The sequence below is a fragment of the Haliotis rubra genome, unplaced genomic scaffold (assembly GCF_003918875.1).
Source record: "Haliotis rubra isolate DU_JTF1 unplaced genomic scaffold, ASM391887v1 Scf1103, whole genome shotgun sequence".
NCBI lineage: Eukaryota > Metazoa > Mollusca > Gastropoda > Lepetellida > Haliotidae > Haliotis > Haliotis rubra.
In genome coordinates, this window is record NW_025765008.1 from 167,930 (window position 1) to 170,526 (window position 2,597).

The following is a 2,597-nucleotide window of genomic DNA, read 5'->3' on the forward strand; positions in this document are numbered from 1 at the left end:
GATCTGTTAAGGCCGAAAAACATTCTTCTGGTCATGGTTTCGATTTGAGCCAGCTTGCGGTCGTCTATCTTGTACATCTTAGTCTTGGAATCATTGATGACTTTGAAGTTATCGTTGATTTCTTGTGCTTTGAAGAATGGGTCCATATTATGGGCTGAGAACTTCTTGGCATTGAACTGTGGTAAGTGCAGCACCTTGGCTTTAGTGGCTTTATGGAAGGCTGTGTCCAGATTCTGTGGAACCGCTGCTATAGGATCAATCGGAGGTAGGGTGATCGTGTCTGCGTCGTCCTCCCTCATGAGATAGGTGTGGGCCGGGTTGCCGTCCTTGGAAGGTGAAGATAGGTCCAGGTTGTTAACCATCCAGTAGCGTATTTCTGCGTCGGAGAATATGATGCCTCCATCATCTTCTGTAACTGGAATCGCTGATAAGAGGTCGATGCTCTTCCGATTGTGACTGAGGTGGAGTCCTGTATACTTGTACAGCTCTGCATGGCGACGTCAACGGAGACCTGTCTGGAGACTTCCGTGAAGACTTGTGAAGTGAACGATGTGGTGACCTGTGTGGTGTCCTGCATGGTGATCTACGTAGAGACCTGCGAGAAGATCGACGAGGTGAACTACGAGGAGATCGACGTGGAGAACAGCGAGGAGATCGACGTGGAGATAGGCCTGACGAGCTGCGTCTGTAAGGTGACTTTTGCGGAGATCTATGTGGTGACCTGTGTGGTGTCCTGCGTGGTGATCTACGTAGAGACCTGCGAGGAGATCGACGAGGTGAACTACGAGGAGATCGACGTGGAGAACAGCGAGGAGATCGACGTGGAGATAGGCCTGATGAGCTGCGTCTGTAAGGTGACCTTTGCTGAGATCTATGTGGTGAACGGTGATAGCTTCGCGAAGCTCTTAGGGAATCCCTAGATGACCTTCTAGACGAAGATGACTTGGAGTCTGTAACTGGTGCCCTTCGCAAAGACCTTCGCGAAGCTTCATCTGGGGAGTGACGACTTGACCTTCGCGAAGGCTGGGGATCCGAGTCAGAGTCTGGGGATGAGAGGATCTTCCTTCGCGAAACCTCTTTGTGAGCGTTGATCATCGGAGTCAGAGGCAGGTGACAATCTAGGTGTCCTTCGCGAAGGCCTTCACGAATGCTGAACATCTGGGTCCTTCGCAGAGGTGGGCTGTGACGTCGTTCGCGCAGGTTGGTCCCTCAGCGATGACTTGGTAGCAGCCGCTACGTTGACGGGGGGTCCGTCAGGCTCTGGGCTGGTTGTCTCTTTCCAGTCCGTAGCGGTCTTCCATCATTTTCATGATCTGTAGAACCACGTCATCTGGGATGGTCTGCGAAAAGATGTAGTTGCTACCCTATCTGCGTTGGTAGCGACGGGACCCTCAGGAAGATCGTCAGACATCAGCGTTGGTACATCAGGCTGCGTGTAGATCTGCGCTGACGTCACTGTAGCCGACACCGGTCGTTTCTTGTGATGAACATCGGCTGCTGATCATACAGGCCCAGTTCTGTGGCGGGAACAATTTCGGCTGAGAAAGTCCGTGTAGACTTCGTTGATTTCTCCTTGGAAGTAGACGCTGCCCTGGGGGTGCAAAGTCTGCGTTGTGAAGTAGACGCCCTCTTAGTCTTCGGCTGCGATGACGGGATGTCTAGGGATGCAGGACGCTTCTTGGAGACGGCGGACTGCGTCCCACGCCTCTCCTCCAAAGGTAACTCTAGCGGAACACCAGACGGGAGGGGGTCGTCCGAAAGCAGTTGACTTGAGAGGGGTTCAGAAGTATCAGCCATGGCTAGACTCTGTTTACGTGACCTATCTGCTGCACGTCTCAAAACACAAAGTAAATATTTGTTAAAAGCAGAATTAGACAAATTATTACAGTAACTGCAATGTGAAGTAAATGAACATGGAACAGTACAGCTAGGGCATAATAAATGCGGATCAGCAGCAGAAAAAGGTAACCTGCAAACAGTACAGATTTTCATCAACGTAAACTACTGAACAATCAGGGCGTCCCGTGAATAAACAGCAGAAAATACAAATAAATATCAAACCATAATGTTGAAGGATACTAGCTAAACCTCTATAGATGACTAGAAGAGGTACCTAAAGAAGAATAATCAAAGGATATTGTGCCGTAGGGAGACACAGGCGCTCTCGCATCCATCTCACTGGGCGAAGGAAAGAGTGAAGCATGTGGGAAGAGGTGGCACCGTCTTTCCCGCCCTTTCGGAAAGGGGAGAAACTCTTTTTGAGTACTAATTAGTGATTTTACATTGAAGGGAGCTTCAATTAGGGAGATACAAGTGTTCCACTATGTTCGCAAGAAGAAGAAGACAAGCAAAAGAGCATGAGTCAGGATAAGGAAAAATACCTTATTTCAGTCTAGAACCGTTGCACGGTACTAGACCAATCTGTGCTGAATGCAACAGTATGAACCAAAACATTGTACGTTCATAATAAAAAGTTATACCAACACAATCGGCCGCCATTTTGATTGTCTCAATCTTTCAGTCCAGGTTTAAAGCATTTAGTGAGGGTGCTCGTCGAGTTAAATTCGTTACCATGTTTTTGCAGGTTTGATATGGAT

At 48.8% G+C, this 2,597-nt stretch overlaps 1 long non-coding RNA gene across 1 annotated transcript; it reads left to right on the top strand.

The window, feature by feature from the left end:
* Positions 1-544: 544 nt before the first annotated feature.
* LOC124286917 lies at positions 545-916 on the top strand. The gene is made up of 3 exons (XR_006901149.1): positions 545-566; positions 603-692; positions 855-916. It is a non-coding gene; the product is annotated as an uncharacterized LOC124286917 (long non-coding RNA).
* Positions 917-2,597: the final 1,681 nt, after the last annotated feature.